We start from the raw sequence: 22,653 nt of genomic DNA, 5'->3' as shown, positions 1-22,653 counted from the left end.
TACTGCATATGTGCTATGGAAATGAGCACCCCCATTTTTCTAGTACGTTTTAGTCGTCTGCGGTAGCCCGCCTGCAAAACAGTAGCGGTAATGGAGAACCCCAAAAATATAGTCAGCATTTGGCGTCTCAGGTAGTGCGTCGGTGTACGATAGCGGTAGTCGAAAGGATATTAACACGTTAAGCAGGAATACTTTCCCTTTTTCATTGGACATGCATTAAAGATATATTTTTGTCTTGGAAACATTTGTACAAACTTGTAGGGGCCTCCGTGGCCGAATGGTTAAGGTCGCTGACTTAGAATCACTTGCTCCTCATCGATGTAGGTTCGAACCTCACTCGGGGCGTTGAATTCTTCATGTGAGGAAGCCATCCAGCTGGCTTACGGAAGGTCGGTGGTTCTACCCAGGTGCCCGCTCGTGATGAAATAATACAAGGAGGGGCACCTGGTGTCTTCCTCCACCACTGAAGCTTTAAATTCGCCATATGGCTTATACTTGTGTCAGTGCGACGAAAAACACAACAAAACAAAAACCAAATGTGTGTTGTATTGGGGATATATAAAATATCCTTCTTTACAACACTAAGAAATACATACTCATTCATTTTCGAGTGTATGTTACGTATGCTCTGGTTTATGTGTTTATGTATATGACAGTGTATTTGTTAATTAGCAAAATTTGGGTGACATACATTGCTCATGTTAATATGTTCAAGCACGAATATTACGTTTTCAACAGGAAAAAAAGTAGTAAGAATGGGTGTGAAAAATCTAGTTAAAATCATACATGTATAATATAATTCTTACAGCATTTTGTTAAAAGCTATTGAGACTACGTACTGTTTTGCATTGAATGAAACTTCCCATCCCTGATTTTATTCTATTTCGAACTTAAACGAGACACTGAATTAACTGGCATCCTGCTGATCACAGAAATAATTGATGGTCGACTCTTAACATGGTATTATGCTTCACTGCTTCATTTATCTGTAACTCGCCACGAGTTGTTGGCAGGAAATATCGCAGCAGTTTTCCTGAATATTGTAAATTTCGCTTAAAATCTAATAGCAAGATATAAGCCCTTGAAATCTGGAATTCCTGAATTTCGGAATGATCTTGAAGCAGTTTGAAAGTTTCGTTTTGTTGACTGTCTATTTTCATACAAGTTAATGTTTTATTTCCATACACCTATAAATTAGTTTAACCTGTTTCTATAACCGAATGCAAAGCAGAAGATCCTGGTGCAGCTTTCTTGGTCAAATATGCAAACTTTCCCCGTTAGAATATGCTCAATTGCAAAACGTTTTCTCCCTCTAAAGGAGAATTTATCACTAAACCTGACTGCATCTTCCCGATTGATTTTGTCAATTCATATCATTAGTCTTACTTATTTCTTATCGAGTTTCCCAGAAAACGAATGAATGCAGTATAATGAAACTGTTTTGTCGAACAATTGTGATATTTTCGCAATTAGATGTTCCGTTATCGTTTATCATCCTGTGGAAAAACAGATTTTGATACTTTTCAATGAAAGAAAAAACAACAGTAAGTGTTATTTATCGACATGAAACCATTTTCCTCGTTTATACGGGCATTTGTAATTGCAACTCATTTATTTTGTAGACAATTTTCCCTTTAATATGGTGGTGTATTTCTGCAAACCACATATCCACTTATTTATGTAGACAGGTTTCTCTAAAAATAGAAGATGAAAAATTTTGCAATCCTTAGAATATATGAATTTTTATTATAGAAAATGTGAAATTGTGTATCTGTGACCTACGGATATTTATGTCATGACAGGTCAATCCGTTTTCAGTTTATACGTTTCTTAAATGCTCTTGGCACGTTAACCTGCAAAAATTCATACTTATGGCAATTATTCAAACATTTAGAAAATTGCGATTCTTGCATTTTTGGCACAAAGGACGGACTGTCCTTTGAAAAAATAGGTTAACCCAACTGATCTCTCTTCCAGATACAAATTTTGATTTTACATATTTCTTTAAACAGTTTTCAAAAAGCGTAGGGATTAAAGGAATAAAGAGTTGTTTTAAGTAAGAATTAGCCGAATTTTTTACAATCAACGAATTCTCATTTTTGTCTTTTTAAATACAAGTTTCGGTTTTAGCATAATAAATACACTTGAAATTTGGTATTTACAATTTACAATTATCAAACCAATATGTATACCTATAAAAATCCTTAATGAAGTTTTCACGTATGATTGCATTTCACTTAAGAAATAATGTATAGAAAAACCGTGTTTTAACGTTATTAATACATGAAAAGCGGTTATACGTCCCCGGAATAATTTATGAATTATTCTTTCGAAGTATAAACGATTCTGAATGTATTAATTTAAGTAAAACACGATTTTTCTAAAAGTTATTTCGATTCTAATATACCCTTTATCTAAAACAGTTAACGTGACGTCTTTTAAGTGTAAGCGTGTTTTAACGTTCTTAGTAAAGCTTTAAGTAAAAGAAAAGGATTATCATTCACTCACTAAATATAATCAAAAGTTGACTGACAAAAATCACTTTCAAGGATGGAAGCAGTAGTCGCTATAGATTTTTCCAAGTTTTTTTTATCTACATGACTATATAACATCTCAAGTCAAGCTTTGTTTCCTTCCTCATTTTATCTCAACATCTGGCCAAGAGTTAAAACAATTAATAATTATGGTTTTGTCACGGCATTTCCATTATAGAGTTTAATTTTTCTGTGATTTGTTTGACAATTTATCCTGTAAATGTCTACAGTTATGACTTAGCTTGGTGTATTTTAGTGTTAGTGTCAAAAGCACTCTGTCTGTTAAATATTAACTATACGACTTTGCTAGTGACAAGATTTGTGATGTTGCTCTGTGTGATTTCACTGTGCCTTTTCAATATCAAATTTTTTAAAACAGGTTCTAAACTGAGTAAATAATGAACTCGATCAAACTAAACAACATATACGAAATCACGATATTTGTAACTGTAATGTTTGTATGCAAGTGAATAAAACACATTATTACATACTCGTTTCTATTCCCCGTTAAGTTACACTGGTACCGGAAACGTCAATATTTTTTCATACACTGACGCCTGAATTTCATATCGGGTGCGTGACGTAATTCAGTGTTTGTTGTTGCAGTATTTTTGTCTGTTTAGTTCAATATTGTCAATCCTATTCAGGCTATTGAATAAACACATGATATTTACATTAAATTTATACGTGTAGATGTGTATGTAATAAAAAGGTTATTATCTTTGCATTGGGAAATATGCACTCGTTCTTCAGCGGAAGAATATTGCGCTTCTAAAGTCGCGCAATATTTCCGCTGAAGAACTCGTGCATATTTCCCGATACAAAGCTAATAACCTATAATTTCCAGACATTTCCATCGTACAGCAGCTGTTTGTTGGCATAGTTCCAAACATGAACTAGCTGAATTGGAACAAAATTGCTTTAAGACATGTCTGTTAAGTTGTTTTGAGCAATAAAGTATTAAAAACTTAATGAAGTAACTTAAATGGTGATAAATAAAATCACAGGTTGCATTTGTAATGAGGATTCGTTTGTATAATTACCATATCTATCACAAGTTCGAACTACAAATAACTTTCACTGGATGGTTTTTACCACTAAATACGTAAGCGACGCCAGGACATCAATTGGCTGTGTTAATTTTCATCTTCCATCAGAACATCTCGAATCAGCTTACGACCTTTTTAGCAATATCCGAGTCTCTTCATAAACATTTAAAATTTTGTAATCTTAATGTATTTTATTGCTCACTGAGCTCGTTTTGCTTGAAAACGACAGATTTCAATTTTCAAAACCCAACTATATTGGAAGTATAAAGTGGAGAAAATTTATTATCTTTCTTTTCAAGGAAATTCTTTGGACGATGTTAAGAGTCGGGATTTTTTGTTAAATGATAGATCAAAATGTCCATAACCACGAGAGACAGTATGTAAGATACGTTATTCACGAATGAAAGGTATTTTGTTAAACAACAAAATTTCTTGATATTTCATGTTTTGGCTAAATTATAATCATTTTGTAGCTCTTAGGATTGGAATTATACTTGTTTGATATTATTTAGTTGTGTTCTGTGCTTCCAAAGGATTCTTCCACATATTTCAATTTTGTAACAAAAGTGAAGAAGTGTGACCGTGATGCGTGCTCGCTACCACCGAGTGGAGAAGCTGGCTACCAACTACACATTTTCCAATTCAGAGTCATTTCCTTGCTGGCCACCATGTCATTTTTAGTTTGCGCAACGAGATTAGACTTACGTTGTTTAGGAAATAATGTATAGAAAAACCGTGTTCTAACGTTATTAATGCAAGAAAATTGGTTATACGTCCGCGGAATAATTTCACGAGCGCGTAGTCCGAGTGAATTATTCTGGGGACGTATAACCGATTTGAGTGTATTAATTAAGTAAAACATGATTTTGCTTTACATTATTTCGATTCTAATATGCTCTTAATATAAATCAGAAATTAAATTATAGTAGAGCTCTTTCTTGGCCGCAACAAAAAATATTGACGTCATCGCACGTTAACGTGCCGTCCTTTCAGCTTAAGTGTATTTTAACAGAAACAAGCATATAAGAATTCAACGTGATAACTCTCTCGGAACTATGTTACCTGACAGAAAATACAACAGTATTTAAAACCGTATTTGTTAAACAGAAAACGCCGTACGTAATCTGTAAATAAAGAAAGAAACTGTTTTTGTAAACTTCATACATATTAAATTTAATGTACGTAAATATTTCATGAAAAGGTTTTAAACTCTTCTAGAAACGAAGCTGCTTTGCACGAAGTGCAGACTTCACGTCTCTAAATTCATTCAACTGATTTTAATTGACCCTTTATAATTAACTGTCTTACTGGTGATTATGTGGATTAATATATGTTCGATTTATTAACATGGACAAATGCTTCATTGCTTTACCATTTGTACGGAACTTGGATAGATGGCCGATTCACTCACCTAGATGTACCTTTTAAGATTTATGCCAGTTCTGTATTCCTTAATTTCTAGTGCTACCTTGCCTATCTCAAACTTGTAATAATTGATCTGTGTGTCTAATGTGGAAGTATGGTCGCGATTCATGCATGCTATTTCTGTGTTGAACACTTAACAAACAACTACAGTACACAGATATTTCCTATATGAAGATGCAGAGATGAAAAGCAGGTAAAACTTCAAAATCAAAGAATTCATTTTTATTTCTTATCAATGTTTTTATCAAGATTGTCCTTCAACAGGGTACGAGGACTAATAAACCTACATAGAAATGGCATGTTTATTTGATAATTATTTTACACAATGAGATTGGGAAGGAGTTATATAAACGTGATAATTTCAACTTCTCAAAGAAAATTAACACAGCCATGGCAACGCAGAAAAAAAATATATATATATAATTATCTGTAAAGTATTAGAATGTAAAGACAAAAATTAATGTGGACAAATATGTTGAACATCTTATATCATATCGGTATATGTATAATATAATATATACAATGATAAATTATAAGCTTTCTGAGCTCTTCTGGAAAGGATGCACTGATTTGCATTTTATGTCGTCATCAAGCCATCCTTGATTTCATTCCTTTGATTTTTATTACAAACATGCGTGAGGCACTCGAGAATCAATCAGTATCCCAGTGATCATTTGAATTAATAAATGATCGTTTCTGAAAAACAAGGATTAATGCTTCACTGCTGCAGCTTTAATCTCCTTCTCGCCATGTGATAATATCGGCTACACTAGTTCTAAACCAGAAGCATGATATGAACCCTTCTAAACCGGATTTCCTGAAATCTTTAATCATCTCGCATTGATTTCGAAAGTTCCATTGTTGGAAATTAATTATAAAACACATCAAATTGAATTTCAATCAAAACCAAACCCCTTACTTTATGTACATGCAGAGAATATTTAGAAAGCTAGCTGCTATTCCATTATCATGAGAGTCTGTTTTTCGTCTAAATTTTTATATAATCACTAGAAGTAGTTACCACGGTTACTATGCAATAGTATTTACGACACTTGCTTCTTATTTTACTGATATGAGCACAAAAATACTTAGACTAAATAAAATAGACAACATAAATTAGACATAGTGGGGCAACGTCTTGGACTGTAAAAAAACACTGGGTAGATTAAACCACTTAAGTTTGCAATAAACCTACCATATTCCAAACTTTAAGGACAGTGTAATTAAATATTAATCTCCCCAAGGTATGTCCCTAATACACGTAGTGGTAACAATAAGCAATATACATGTATCTAAGTACAGTCAAACTGTACTCAGTACATTTGCAGATAGTAGAACAGCAAACTATATAACATATAAGGTCAGACAAAATAGTACGGAGAACTAAAACGTTTTCTAACTCTGAATAAGAATATTGTTGAAAAACGTAGGTTCGGGGGTGAGGGTTTCTACACTATTGATAAATAACACTTCAAATCCAGTTTTCTATGTTAATTTATTATGAGATGTATATATAGTCTAAGTGCATCAAATTATAATTCTCTCATTCCTCTGATCTAAAGTCACTTATTTTATTATAATTGTAAATATTTCATTTCTTGTTTCTAGATCCTGTGATCTGTATTTTCAAAGTCCGAGCCAAAAGTAAAGAATTCCCCTCCCAAGTTCTGACCTAGGTTTATATAAAAAAGCATGTACCCTCCCATATTTGGAGTGTATGATAGTGATGAAAGACAAAGATTACCCCTAATATTTATGAGGATAACCGTTGACTGATGGTACCATCCCAAATACGGAGCCACCTCTAACATATCAGACATGTTTACGATGGTACATGATGATAACATACCCTGATAAAATGATACAAAATGATACACACTCCAGTCCCAAGCAATTTATGAGGGTAACTGATGAATGACAACTCAAGTAGCAGAGGCCAAAGTTTCACATCAGTAGAATCAATTAATAAATCAGCTAATAAATCACTCCCCCACCCTTAGCTTCTTAATTGTCCCCAATTAAGTTTAAACATTAAAATATAAGTGACTACTGAGCCAGACTCTTGCTCTCAAATACTATGAAGAAGATACATAAGATTATTATATCACTGAAACTGCTCCTCAATATAAATGATTACGTGTCATGAATAGTAGCAAACATGCTATACTCTGTGTTTTAACAAAACTCAGGATTATAGTTTGGAAGAACTACGTGACTAAATACTTCTGAAAGTAGTATACATGTAAAATGACTTTTATACTAATGTGTGTACGAAATATTAAAAGCGTAAAAAAAATTCACAAACTGTCCTAGTAAAACACATGTAATAATAAGATCCAGTGTTGAATTCAGTTCATCTAATAAGGTGAATATATATTTGTAAGCACATTCACACAATGTTTATTTCTCTCACACTAAGTCCTGATGCCTTAATTTATTTTAACATTAACACAGTATGATGATAGAAATAGGCACAATTTTGATTAATTTCATTGATATGGTAGTCTTCTCTACCAAAGTTTTAAGTCCTGTGTGCCAAGAATATCTAATTGTACAACAAATGATTTTGATAAATGGCACAAATTTTCATATCTGAAAATGAAACCCACAAATAAATCCATTTGAATACACCAAGGCTAAATGGAATTATTATTACCAATGCAGCCACTAGTTAAATCCATACAAAGAATAACGAATCCATTTGAATACACTTAGGCTGAATGGGATTATTATTACCAATGCAGCCACTAATTAAATCCATACGAAGAATAATTAAATTAATAATTACACACTTATAATCCAGGATGAATATTAGTTAACACTTTAAATCCAGAAGGAATGTAAACTTATTCCAAAAGTGACCTTGTTACAAATTTATTTCTTTAAATCCAGAATTTTCTGTCTCGAACAAAAAGAAAAAATCCTATTGCAACTTGTGCACGTGTTCATTAAAATTTAAAAATCCAGGTTTAATTTCTCAATATTTTGATTTTTTCAGAACTTGCTAGCTGATCTCTGGTTGCGTAATACTCAGCCCACTTGGTAAATCCATCAAAGACCACGATAATGTACCGATTTCCGGATTCTGTCTCATTAAGTGGCCCCATTATATCCGTTTGTATACGATCCATAGGATGACCTACTGTATACTCTGTTAATGGTTCCCTCGGTATGTGTTTCGGCCTTTTTCTGAATGCACACTTTTCTCACTTTTTGATATGCAACTGAACGTATTCCTTCATTTTATACCAGTGATATTTGAGATGTAATTTGGAATATGTCTTTGAAATTCCTAAATGTGCTCCAGTAATTGAACACCCCTTACATGGTAAACTTTCAAATATTGTATTCCCATCATAGCACTGACACTCCTCTGGTTCACATAGAATTCTGGACAGGCTATCAGCATTGATGTGCCTTTTCCCTCTACGATGTTCGATTTTAAAGTTATACTGTGACAAAACCTCTAGCCAACGTGCCATTTGATCAGTAGGTGACTTAAACGACATTAACCACCTTAAACTGGAACAGTCAGTCCTTAATAAAAATTCTCTACCTAACAGAAAGTGTCTAAACTGGGTTATAAATGTCACAACGCCCAACAGCTCGCTTCTTGTGGCACAGTAACGTCGTCGTGTTTTGTCAAATGATTGACTCGCAAACATAATTGGTTTCTCAACATAATCCTGAGCTGTATCTGACCATTGCATTTGACACAAGCAACCCCCGCACGAGAAACTGCTACTATCAGTATCCACTATTAATAAGCCTTCTTCTTTTGGATATGCTAACACTTCTTAGCCTGTCAATGCAGATTTTAAATCCATAAAAGCACTATTCTGTTCAGGTCCCCATATAAACGCTCGACCGGCCTCTGTTAAGCGATTAAGTGGTGACGCCATAGCACTAAATCCCTTGATAAAACATCTGTAATAACTACAAAAACCTAAAAAAAACCACCAAGAAAACTTCTGAGTTCAGTTAAATTCCGCGGCACAGGCCACTCTTTCACAGCTTTAACTTTCTCTTCTGAAGGACGTATTTCAGAACAGTCAATTGTGTGACCCATTATATTTATGCGCCTTTGGAGTAGATTGCACTTGCTCGGTTTTAATTTCAAGTTATTTTTCTCCAATCTTGTTAAAATTTCATCTAACCTAAACAATGCCTGATCAAAAGTTTCGGCAAAAGTACAAATATCATCCATGTAAATAATCATTGTCCTCCATTGTAAGTTCTTAAACACTAATTCCATACACCTCTGAAATGTATGTGGAGCCCCAGTAAGGCCCAGCGGCATAGTAAGATATTGATACAGACCGCCCCTGCTGGTGCCAAATGCAGTCTTTTCACGATCTCTCTCGTCTAATTCTATTTGGTAAAATCCTGACAAAAGATCTAATGAACTGTAATAATTATTTCCTCCCAAACTTTCTAAACAACTGTCAATTCTTGGCAATGGATAGGCTCATATTTTACTTAAATCATTTAAACCTCTATAATCGACAACGACGCGCACTCCTCCCTGTGGGTCCTTTTTCCTTACGAAGCATAAAGGTGCAGACCATGGACTCTTACTTTCTTCAATTATTCCCATTTCAAGTTGTTGTTGAATAATTTTTTCTTCTTGGCCTTCAAACGCTTTTGGCACCCGTCTAGGTGGTATTTTAACAGGTCGAACATTTTCTGGCACTTCAATTGTATGTCGCACTATAGAAGTACGCCCTAAATCTGTGGAGGAACTGGAAAAAAGCATCTTTATGTTTCTCCAATAGACACTTCAATGCTTCTTTTTGTGACTCATTGAGATTTTCTGAGGATCTATGGTACAAGTCCTTTAACCCACTGCTCCACCTAGTCATGTCATATTTAATGTCATTTTCACTTGTTTTGCTATTAATGTCCAATATTTCACAGTCATTTAAATCAACATTTTCTTTCAATAAATCCTCCTGTTTAGTTTCATGCAAATATCCCAATAATGACCCCTTCGATAGATAATTTCACTTTCCGGTCAGAGGTGTTAACTAGTCTAATGGGACTTGAATCACCCCGAATTCTCTTTGGAGCAATGAGCACACTTCCCATCAAAACATTGTTAGCCGGTTGTTTATTCTCTGAAGGGTAAATGATGCCCAATGATGAATTAATTGCACCGAAATTTATATCCTCACCAGGTATTACTGTTTCTGAATTCGCTGGAATTGTTACTCTTGACCTTGTGGTCACTCTGACAGCCCTCAAGGGAACTTTTTCAACTAGAGTTCTACAAGTTTTCCTATTCAATTTTAATCCCTTTTTAGCACTAAGTTGGTAATCATTTTCGTACAAGAAGTCTAATCCAATTAGTCCATCTTCATGAATAGGTGCAATTAATACACTGTAATTAAAAGTTTGACCCGATGCACTAAATGAAAATTCACATTGTCCATCTATGGCTAATAAACCATCATCCGCAACTTCAAGACGTATTGAGGGGTCAGCTTTACACAATTCAGGTCGCACATCCTCTGGTATTCTATGATATAATGCAGTAGAAAAAATCGTAGTACAGGCTCCAGTATCTATTACTAAGTTCGCATGCACAGTTTGAAAAATATTTACAGGCAATATAATGGAAACACCATCTGTATTAGCACTCCTACACTTAAAAGTCTTAAATTCAACTTCATTGTTATTGACCAAGCCTGGACCGTTAGGCTTGGTCGAATTTAGATTTCCGACTTGTTACCTTCCTGAAGGTTTGCCTTACACTTGTCTGCATAGTGACCAAACCGCTGGCATCTAAAACACTGCGCATCTTTTCTTGGGCGCTGATTTACTTTACGATCCGAGGCGGATCTACTACTTTTAACATTCAACTGGTTCGCGAGATGATCAATCTTTTTGCCTATGTTGGATTTCAGATCCCTACCAAATACTTGCAGTGTTGCTTCTGTTACATAAGGTTCCCTGCCCGTGTCAATGTTCCTAATTCTCGCCCCTCTCACGTCATCTCTGATGCTGGAATAGTTGCCGAGCAATTCTCTTGCCTGATCGATAGTTTATGGGTCCTGCATCCCAATGAACAAAGCCGCCTGAGAATCCTGAAGTCCCTTAAGAAAGTGTCGAAGGTTTATCGTTTCCCTCGTCTCGTTGTTCGCTGTAGGGTAACCTTTTATTACCAGCCTCTTTACCTAACCTCTGCCACTTATTCAGCCAATGATTCTTTTTCCCTTTTGTATTTCCGGTTTTCTAACTCAGCCAGATAGGAGGAAGTGGAGCGCTTTTCCTGAAATCGCGTCGCCATAGATGATTTTATCTTTGCATAACTTGACAATTCGTCAGCTCCCAGCTGCTTAAAAGCATATTCTGCAGCATCACCGCGTAAACTATTCTTAAGGCGAAACAAACGTTCACTATTGTCCCACTTGCACGCATCAACCATAGCTTAAAATGGGTGAATGAAACTCTCCCAGGATGATTTGCCATCAAAGACAATTTGCCATAGTAGAGGAACCTCGTATTTTTCACGGCCTCTCATCTGTTGATTTTGCTTCCTTGATGTATTGCTGTTTTCATTCGAAACTGTGTCCCTTTCATTGACTAAATTTCTTATCTGATTGTCTTTTTCCATAGAAATGTCATTGATTCGTTGTTGGTAACTGCGTACTAATTCATCTCTTTGTAAAGTACTTTCCTGTTCATTCTTGCGTAGTCTCTCACTTTAGGTCAAGTTATCAACTTCTGCCGATTTAAGTTTTTGTCTCAAAAGTTCAACTTCAGCTAACAATTGTTCATGACTATCATCATCTTCAATTGTGACAGAATCTTTTTCTTGTTGCTTTTTAGGTCCCATGAGTGTCACTTAATTGTCACCACAAATATATTGAACAGAAATATATGTCCAAATTTCTTATAAGCACGTGTATAAGTCCATTTCCGTCGCTGCCGCCAGTGTTGAAAAACGTAGGTTCGGGGATGAGGGTTTCTACACCATTGATAAATAACACTTCAAATCCAGTTTTCTATGTTAATTTATTATGAGATGTATATATAGTCTAAGTGCATCAAATTATAATTCTCTCATTCCTCTGGTCTAAAGTCATTTATTTTATTACAATTGTAAAATATTTCATTTCTTGTTATGATCTGTATTTTCAAATAAAAGTAAAGAATTCCCCTCCCAAGTTCTGACCTAGGTTTATATACAAAAGCATGTACCCTCCCATATTTGGAGTGTATGATAGTGATGAAAGACAAAGATTACCCCTAATATTTATGAGGATAACCGTTGACTGATGGTACCATCCCAGATACGGAGCCACCTCTAACTCTAACAAATCAGACATGTTTACGATGGTACATGATGATAACATACCCTGATAAAATGATACAAAATGATACACACTCCAGTCCCAAACAATTTATGAGGGTAACTGGTGAATGACAACTCAAGTAGCAGAGGCCAAAGTTTCACATCAGTAGAATCAATTAATAAATCAGCTTTAATAAGACTGCTAAATTTACAACAATATACTAGTATTATTAAGCTTGCTGCAGATTTTGTGCACCGATAACGCAATGCTTGTTTATTTCTTGTCAAGATTCCCAGAAAACGAATAAATAAATTTAAGTATAATGATCTTGTCTTGTCGCTACGAAGTGTTTTCCTGTCTAATTAAGTACATTTAAGTGTTTTCTTACAATTTATTCTCAGCTACGAAAATATACTTTCATTTCTTACAATTAAAGCAAACATTACGTGTAATTTATTGACAGGATTGCTTGTTTGAAAACACATCCTTTCGTGTTAAACAACTCGTCTCATTTATTTAGTATCGATCATACTTGTTGTGTGTTCTATACTTGTGCCTACGGGCGCATGCGTGTTTGCGTGTATGTCCGAAGACTTAAATGGTCAGTGCCACACTTGGAGGTCAAGGATTTTTCATTTTGTCAAGTTTGCAATCAATCCTCTAGCTAATTTGAAAATCATTGCAAAAGTAATAAATGGTCCTGTGCAAGGCTAGATGTCAAGGTCACACATACGAATAAGAATTAACTAGTTAAATCCTTGTCCGATTCATTAAACTGTTATGCATCATGGGATTTTGAAATGACTGAAACCAGCTGTGAGAGGAAAAGCACGGAATGTTGTGTAAAAGAAAGAGCTCATTACTGCCACAAGCGGATTAAAGTTCTGAGACATAGAGACTTTGAACAAATATTAATATCGATGAGACAATGTGACTCCAAAATGGAACAAGCCAGTTTCAATATTCAAGGTCTACTTAATGTCCAACATCTAATTCCATGCAACATGTGATTTAGAAAAAAGTCTGACACACATTTTGCTCAGATGAAACTGATATGTTTTTAAGCTTGTGACTCAACATGTGAGGGCCAGAATTCATTTGAAATCTTTTCTCACACGATATGTTACTATGTCAACCACTTACCACCAACGGCAGGATGAACGTGTGGTTTCAAAGTATATATTTTCTGTCCAGTCTGTATATGTATATAATCATAGTCATTATTCAACTAGACTACGCTGCAAAAGCGATTGCTACGACGTTATTTTATCATTTTGATTATTTCAGGAAGAGGTAAAATGGCTGCACTTACACTTTTTTCTTTGTTAAAATGTTCCAATCTTATTAGAATTCTAATAAGTTTGTGCCGAACGCTTGAAACGCTTAAAATGCTTGCCACAGACAGTATAATAATCCGAAAGAGTTCTCTGTTATCACGGCTTAAAGTTTCGTTGTCGTCAAATGGAATGCATGTGGCTTTGTTTCCCTCAGAATGGTTTGAATTCAAAGACTGAAACATTGTTTAGGTTATTCTCCCAATAACAAATTCAATCTCGAGATATGATTTAGCTGTTCACAAGGTAGCCTCCATGCTAGAAAGTGTTGTTTTCAAAACCATATTTTCGCCTTATTGGAATAAATGAAAAATGGTAAAAGATATCGTCTGTTCGTCTTTAACATAACAAAGACATTAACGATCTGGAGTTCTGTACAATTATCTCTAACAAGTTGAACAGTGGTTTTATGCGTTTTGTTTCATGTGATTACACTAAAGACATACTTTCTTTTTCTTCTGTATCTGATAGCTCGGTGTGCTATAAAAGGATTGTCATCCACTAAATTACATTGTATTATCTGTAGATGAATTAAAGATCAAACGGCCGGCATTTTAACAACAACAAATGTATCTTTGCAGTACACGTCTTTATAATGCTTGAAAATGACGCTATCAATTAATTCCTCGTTTTAAGTCTGTTTTCAAATAGTACAAACACTACTTAAAGTATCTGTCTCAACTCATTATGCACTGCTGAGAATATCTGTAGTTATCTTAACTCTTTGAATATGATCTTTTAAAGTTCCATAAAACTTTTTTTATTTTAGGTTACAAAACTGATAAAACAGCTATCTAAAAGCATACTTACAGGGCAAGAAAAGCGATACTGTTAATATTATTCTTGAAATTATACAGGTAAAATCACAAAGAGAGGTAATCAACCTATGGTTTCAATGATATTTTCTACTAAGTAAATCAGCATTAATCTTTTTTTGAAAATAAATTTGAGAAAAAAATATCTAACATAGGATTTTGCAAGAAACAGATATATTTCATATTAATTACAAATTGTAAACGCCACATTATAAAGAACTGCATTACGTGCCTTTAATAACTAATTACAAATGCAGTTTTTATTTTGTTCATGGGTATATAAGCACTCCATTGTGGCCTTATGTGCAAGTGTGTGTCTCTGGTTTCATAGTGCTTCTAAAGATTCTACATTTACATTATTTAATGACGTTTTTTATGAATATATCCCTGACGAGTCAAGAAAATGATATGATCAGTAAAATACAAAAGCAAACGCTTTGAATATGAACAGAAAACATTCAACATTCTTGACTTTGTACCTTTGCAGAACATGTCTTCAAGTGACCTTTTGAAATAGTGTAAAGATTTTGGAATTTTCTCCCTAAATCTGCATCAGATGCAACAGCAACTCTTACGGGACTAATAAAGGACAAAAAAAAATACAATTTCAGTTAAAGGACCTTTCTAAGTAAGAACATTTTAAGGTGAATAATATAAATTGTACTGCTGATCCTTTACGTTGATGTATTTCTTCACGCGACAACATAAATTTCATTACATATTGCGGTTCTGGGTTGTTTCGAGTAACGTCTAAAAATGTATGTGAGCAATAAAGTATCGCAGCCTTAATGGAATAACTGAATTCCAAAAGACAAATGTGAAGCTTGAAACATGATTATAGCATTTGTAATGACGTTAGATTCCCTGCAATTACGATATTTATTTCAACATCTACAGAGAATTTCGACTGCGTTGCCTACGCAGGCGACTAGTGGAAATCAGTGAGCTTGGTACTATCTTTACATCTATCATACGCTTATAAGCTTGACCTTTAAATTGCACCTTTTCTTCACAGAATTTATTGATCTCACTTTTATCACCAATAAATTTCTTTAACCAAGCAAGAAAAGCCTGAAATATTCGGAGTTTTATGTTGATTTTAGTGTCCGATTATCACAGACTTTCTATAAATAGAGGTATTTATAGAAATTGCAAAGGGACATTATGGCTTTGCTCATGATGTGGCTGCCAAATCGTTTGTTAAGAACATGTAATAGATTAAGTTCTTTCTATGTTTGGTAATTGTTGTCTCACATATTTCATGAAAGGTTTGTATGATAGGATAACATAGTGGGAAAGAAAACTATTAAATCCATTATTCTTATAACCTTTCTGATAGTATAAATCCATTTGATAACTTTCTAATTATTTAATCATGCATTGATATTGCCTTCTATTTCAGATCATCACCGTTAAATCTTACACACCAAAGGAAATGAATTCATATAAGTTTTCTTCGGAGACTTGTTTTCAAATCCTATGTATACTTTGCTCCTTTCCTGTTCAGTTATTTACGTAATTTTTCGAAATAAATACTGTTTACGCCACATCACAGATTTGTTAGGTCATATGTGATGATATTTTTGTAGCGTGCTCAGTCAAGGACCACAAAATATCTTTACCATAGATTCAACTTCTTTTCTCAAAATGTATAGTCATATTTGATTGTGGTCGACAGCTGCGACGATATTGAAAAATTCAGATTTGTTTAAAGATATCGAATGAAATGTTCAAATACGTCAAATATTTTGAATCACAAATCACTGCATTCAGTCGGATTAAAAGAAGTTCTTGGTGAAAGGAAACTTGAAATGTTTCTCTACTTAAAAAAAGTAAGAGTTAAAAAAATATTCCACAAAACTATGATTACATATCATACATTTAGAAATAAATATTCATTATTATACATATATTCTTACTTAGTCTTAACATTTTCGTTAAAGGCTGAAATATTTCTGATGTGTTTTACAACATTTCACAAAATTAATTCTTTGTAATTGCCGCTTAACAAATATGGTGATTACAGTAAGGCACAGGTTTGATTTTTCACCCTCTACTATGTCACAAGTTTGCCTCATTATTGAAATAAGTGCCCACAACAGAAATACAGCTAAATGATATCGCTGAAGCAGTCTATATCGCACTTAATTAATTTTGTTTGCATTCGGAAATAATAATGTCAGAATGGGATTAAAACCAAAATATGTGCTTATTCTTCTTTAAACTTAAGTCTTATATAAGGTCAATATTTACATCTATGCATGTATTTGGAACATTGAAAAAAGGGCTTAGCTTATTAAAACTTCAAATCACCGACAGTGTGTCGTTCTCCTCCTTTAAAGGCAAAGAAAATCTCCTATATAAGTGACCCCCTCCCCCAAATACCAGATTTTTTAACCCCCAATATACAAGATCGTATCTGGTCCAGTCTTATAAGGGTCCATAAAACCCCTGTAGACTTGACATGTAGCCTAATTATTGTCAGAGAATCATAAATTTTATTGCCTACAGATAAAAATAAATTGGTTATTTCCTGTGTTTTGCATTTCATTGATTGAAATGCTGTTTTTTTTTTTTTTTGTTTTTGGTTTGTTTTTTTTTTGTTTGTTTTTTTAGAATACATGTACACAAAATTATTTTAATTGATGTTGATTAATGTACCAGCCAATTAAATTATAACTTTTATAGCAGAGCAATTCTCACTCCTTAACTATTAAATAATTATTTAAAACTTACTAAAAGAAGTTAAAAGTTTGTTTATTCAATGATTATGATCTTTTTATCAAAAGTAACAAAATAATAATCAGAAAAAAAATGACAATTGCTGGGTTTTATTAGAAATTAAAGAAGCGTTCAGTTGCATTGTAAATAGATAAAATGGAATATGGACAGAAGGATTTAATATATTAAAAATGTATAATTCCCCTTGTGTTTTCTAAATAATGTTTCTTTCATGTATAATAAAATCCAGCAGTAAAGAGATATCATTGTTCAAAATGCACATAATTTATTATTTCTAAAAGCTATGTGCCTGAATGCATTTTTTTATATTTTTGATTAAAAAAAACAGCGTGATGAAATGTAATTGTTAAAAAACTTGATTAATAAAAACACTTATCACTTTGTTTATTTAGCCCTAATTCAATCAATCTTTCTTAACTCGTTATAAAGGTGAGAACTGTTTAGCTATGAAGGTGAGAAATATCACCAGTAATTTATGTACTGCACAGTAGCTATACAGTAGCTTATTATGATAAACAGAAGCAAGTCTATCAATAGTCCAGTCTTGTGTATTGGCCATTACCACCCATACGCAGACCTTATCATTCCCATAGGCCACATACCTGGCATACAAGAATCAGTGTCTTTAAGGACAAAACCTTTTGTTGTTGCTTTTAATTGATAAATGAAGTACTATTGGTTTTATCATTTTAATGCAGTTTAGCTTATTTTACTTAAAATTTGTTTTAATAGAAACTCTTTGGTACTAAAATCAAACTTTCATAAGCACGTCTGCATTGCACTTTATTATTTCTTTTTCATACCTACTTAAAGCCATATTTATGATCAAATGTCTAAAGCTAAAAGTATTCCAGACAGCTGTGATATATTTCAAAGATTGCGTTACCAAAAACTGTTTATAAAATACTTTTCGATATTTCTGAAAATACTGGAAACAAAACATTATGTACAACATAGTCACTTTGCAATAATTTCAATACCATGTCTAAGTGGTATACATGGGTTTACTCAGAAAAAGAGAATTCCTATGTAGCCATCGGCAAAAGGTTAAACAACTGAATTGGAAGACCCGTCTCAAAATTACAGAATCTGATTTGTTGACTCAGTGCTCATTTTTGAAATTGACCAATATAGTCACTTTGCAATAACAGTAATATCATGTCTAACTGGTATAAATAGGTTTTATTGAAAAGTTGCACTTTGAGACTGGCCCCCAAGTCTAATCACAATCCTCTGTTTAGATATTCATGAGCACGGTTTTAGAACTAACTTGTCAGAACAGGCTCAGTCAAACCGAATATGCCATTATTTAGCTTGGTTACTTTCTATTGTTCCAGAGGACATCATCTTTTATATTTGATTATATATTGACGGAACAAAATATTCGAACGTCTTGTTTACGTTTACAATTAAACGTTGATTTTTACTATATATATATATTTATTTTGTATCACACTATATAATACTTCTATTCGAGACATGCACTATACTAAAAAAACAAGGACAAATATCTTTGACTGTAAGTTGATAAAATCAAAAAGAAAATGATTTGTCACACCTCTGTATCAAACTTGCTCAAAGCGTATAAATAAAAACCAATCAATATAATAATACTATTTTTGATTGGAAGTCAAAATTTATACTTTATTCAAAATGTTTATACAAATTGAATCAACCGATGTGTAAAACGTACTAAACGAACGAGAATAATTTACAACAAATGATTTTAATCCAAACTGTAACGATTGCTTTATAAATAGACATTAAACCTACTGTGCTCTTCAATTAGGACCTAAAACAATATAAGGATCTAATTCTTTCTTGTAGGCAGTTATATAACAAGTTCCTGATAGCATATTTCGTTTCCTGCATCGGATATTATTTACACTTTATGCATTGATGCAATTCTACGAGATTTTCTAAAAAAAAAAAACAATCAGTGATACAAAATGCGTCTTTGGTATTGACCACAGAGGGGATTTGTCGTAAATTAGAAATAAATCACAAGAGATTTTGTCTGTGAAACATCTGTATACGAGACTAATGGAATTCTTGAATACAAATGAAATGGAATCACTAACCGAAAACATTGATACTCGATGCATCCATGTTTACAAGACACATTAGTAACTGTTTTGCATTTCTTCCTACAATTAACGATCCTTTATAAGCTACCCATTTATTGTGTAACATATGTTTTTAATCAAATTTATGGCTAATGCTATAAATAATTATTTGAAAACTATTTTTCAAAGTTTTTGTCAGCCAGAAATGAATACAAAAAATACATTTTACCATGAAGGATGTCCGTTTTAAACTTCCTTTCACAATTTCTTGGGAACATGATAGAGACCACATTTTGCAATGAATTTTAATCAAACTTGCACAAAACTTGTTTTGGCATAATATCTCGGTTTCTTTCAAAACCTGGCCAGATCCCATCATGGGTTCCAGAGTTATGGCCCCTTAAATTTCTGTTGTTGACACTGACCTTTGTGTTTTCACTTGCTATTTTGTTTCCGCTCTCTATATGTTTTACCATTTTTTGTTCTTCATGTATGACCGCCTTGGTAGACAAGTGGTGGAGAGCCCACATCCAGTACGGGAAGTCATGAGTTCCCTCCTTGGCTGCTTCATACTAAAGACGTCACAAATGGTACCAGTCTGGTAGCTTCCTCACTTGGCGCTCAGAATTCAGAAGATAGCTCTAGGACTGGTTAGCCCGGTGTCAGTATAATGTGACTAAATGTGATACGTGCCTATGGCGTGATATTCCATTAAAGCAGCACTATAAAGTCGTCTATACGACTGGAAAAGAAGCTATCCGAAAACGCACACTAACACGCTCATACGTATACCGAGTGTATGTCTTTTGTGTATAATTTTAATGATATACACATCCATATATACACTGACATATGATTTCAGTGAGATGGAAATATGTTCTATAAACAAGGCTGGTGCTTTTGAATCATTGTCCTTATCTTTGATTAATAAAACTATCCTACTTCCTAATTTCAACACTTTACGAATGACGTATAGTCAATCTGTCTTTCCACATTCACGATACAACATTATCTTACGGTTTTGATACAAAGGTTAGGCTCCCTGTTTCCCTGTCTATCATAATCCCATAGTTATATCATTCTACCTCAGGTGACATGATACTGAACTTTCAAATAAAGTATTTACATTGCATTGAATTTTGTTAAAATTAGCTAAAAACATAAGCGAACTTGTAGTTGAGACAAAGGTAAGTCTTCACCTTGTTGCCAAGTGGGCCCTGCTTTCTCGATCTTTCTTTTTATTTTATATTTTTGTTTGTTTTTTGTGTGTGTATTTTTTTCTTTCTTCCTGCTTTCACCTACTTTTTCATGAAATTGCCCTACGATCCCTTCTTTGTTACTGAGCCAAAGTTTTGTTAGAATTAAGCAATTTTAGTATATTTCAAAATGTGTACTAAATCTTTATATTTCAACATAAAATATTTTGTAATCTGACTTTTTCTCTCACCGCTCAGAGACAAGGTGAAATGATGTTTCTCCAAACATTTTATTTGATAATCCCAAATTCTCCTAATTTAAAGCCGAGACTTGTCTGGTGACAGAGTTGGTTGTGATTCACACAAACCGTCATTCATTCGATTTTCTCCCAAACGTGCTTATTTCAGACGAATTTGAACGCAATACCGCAGTCGGTTTTATTTAATTCTTTTCGTCTGGCAGTTCATATAGCATATACTTACATATATTTGATAGAGATGGTACCTAAAAAATTCAAATTCATCTTTACAGGGTTTTTTTTCAGAGTGAAATGATAGCTAAGTGCACCAGTTTTCTAAATATATTTATGGTTTTCGTCTTCTCCATGTCAAAAATAAAAATATTTTATATCTAAAATATGATTTTCTCAAAATATCTGAAGCAAAATGGACAACTCTTGTATTGACTGTTTTTCAAAGATTTTAGGACTTCCTCAATTATAGTCTATATCAAAAGCTCTCACAGCTAAATAAATTCAATAGAGTATAATGTAAGTTTACTCTACTTTCAACATTTTGAAAGAGCCTATACTGAACTTCCTTTTGTCTTTTAACAAAGTCAAATTCCAAGTCTAGCCAAGAGTCTAAAACGCTTGAAAAAAATCTGAGTGAAAGAGAATGACATGCTCTTTATTATAAGCTTACCAAAACCATACCAAAAATGTACCTTAAAGAAGTTATTAAAGATTTTATATTGTAAACAAACCCCTACACCATTTTAACATCAATATTTTCCACTCATGAATGCACTCAATTCAGGTGATAATTGTTGATATATTTGTAAATGAGAGACCCCAACAAAAACCTTTTTTTCAAGTTGTGTAAACAGTAAGTTGTAAATTAATGTTGATATCTGAAGTTATCCGATTACTTTGTTTTCAACAATTATAAATAAAACACCTTATAGTTTGTTTAGGGTAGTTGACCTGCAACGAAAATCATCAAATAGAGTAATCTCCATATGCTTTTTCAGCATTTATTCGTTTTTCAAGGAAAGCAAATGATCGTGCTAGTTCCCTCCAGAGAATGTTTAAATTGCGAATTGCTTAAAATACATTACATAGAGTCATTACCTATCAACTACCTTAAAATATAGTAATTACAACCAGTACCTTAAAACATTGTAATAATATCTGATGACAATGAATTTTTGTGTTACCAGTTTAACTTTGTTTGTTATTTCTCATTGTTGGATATATATATACATTTTTACATTTTGATATATAAATGTTGTGTAAACCAATTTATTTTATGCTTACTGGTGAAAATACTGAAAAATATCAGTGAGATATTTCTTTATATCACTCACAGTGCCGAACTTCTTTTTTTTCTGATAAAAATTATCTCCCTTGAAATATGTTCATTAATTAACTCCCCTTATTGCCTTTATAATTGCTGGTATCCTGTTATAATCCTAACATACAAGCCATACAGGAGACATGTACAGCTAGACAATCCTATATAGGAAAAGCTAGCTAGAATCAAATTTGCAAAATAATAATAATGCTCTAGAAATGTTACCTTCAATTTGGTTGCTTGGCCTGGCCTTGCCGTTATGTAGCTATATAGATACGTCTTTCCTCCACTTTTCATCGGTTCCTCACTATCGTATGGTAGATTTTACTGGCGACAGCACATTTAGTTGGTTGTTGTCTTAGTTTATTATCACAAGACATCAACTCAACCTTACGTAATATGCCAGCATTTTCGTCGAAATAAACCAATGTATCACTACTGAGAACAATAAATAAATAACTTTGGCTAAAAGATCAAAACTTAATAACGTTTCTTAATGTCGTTAATTTTCTTCAAAGGAATTTATGCCTTATTCAATATCATCTTCATGCATTACTAAACTTTCTATCAGGCCTTACTACAACTTACAAAATAACTGTCAGTGTAAGTCATGAGAAAA

This window comes from Mercenaria mercenaria, chromosome 12 (assembly GCF_021730395.1).
Source record: "Mercenaria mercenaria strain notata chromosome 12, MADL_Memer_1, whole genome shotgun sequence".
Lineage (NCBI taxonomy): Eukaryota > Metazoa > Mollusca > Bivalvia > Venerida > Veneridae > Mercenaria > Mercenaria mercenaria.
This window is presented reverse-complemented; position numbering follows the sequence as displayed.